This window comes from Pteropus vampyrus, unplaced genomic scaffold (assembly GCF_000151845.1).
Source record: "Pteropus vampyrus isolate Shadow unplaced genomic scaffold, Pvam_2.0 Scaffold2679, whole genome shotgun sequence".
Classification (NCBI taxonomy): Eukaryota; Metazoa; Chordata; class Mammalia; order Chiroptera; family Pteropodidae; genus Pteropus; species Pteropus vampyrus.
The window spans coordinates 1-511 of NW_011891460.1; the positions used below are offsets into that span (position 1 = coordinate 1).

Consider the following 511-nt stretch of genomic DNA (forward strand, 5'->3'; position numbering starts at 1 on the left):
CTGGATTGCTTCCACATTTTGGCTATTGTGAAAATACCATCACTCAGCTTTAACAGTTATCAACTCAGAGGCAGTCCTGTGTCATCTATAATCCTAACATTTTTCCCTTCTATATTATTTTGAAACAATTCTGAATGGAGTATTTTACAAATTTTATACATACATATACATATACATATACATATACATATACAAATACATATACATATACATATATATACGTGTGTGTGTGTGTATTCAAACATCTACAGCACCTGATATTCCTAGGTGGTCTCCCATCCAAGTACTAACCAGGCCCAACCCTGATTAGCTTCTGAGATCAGATGAGATCAGGCATGTTCAGGGTAGCATGGCTGTAAATGCAAATTATATTTTCTATTTGGTTGAAGACCATTCCCAGAGAAAATCAGAAACCAATACTATTTTACTTCAAATAACTTAAATCTGTTTGGCATAAAAATGAAGGGCAGATGAGGTAAAAAAAAAAAAAAAAAAAAAAAAAAAAAAAAAG

General features: G+C 32.1%; 1 non-coding gene across 1 annotated transcript; it reads right to left on the bottom strand.

The window, feature by feature from the left end:
• Positions 1-242: 242 nt before the first annotated feature.
• On the bottom strand, positions 243-361 carry LOC111734634. Its single transcript, XR_002778524.1, has one exon. It is a non-coding gene; the product is annotated as a 5S ribosomal RNA (ribosomal RNA).
• Positions 362-511: the final 150 nt, after the last annotated feature.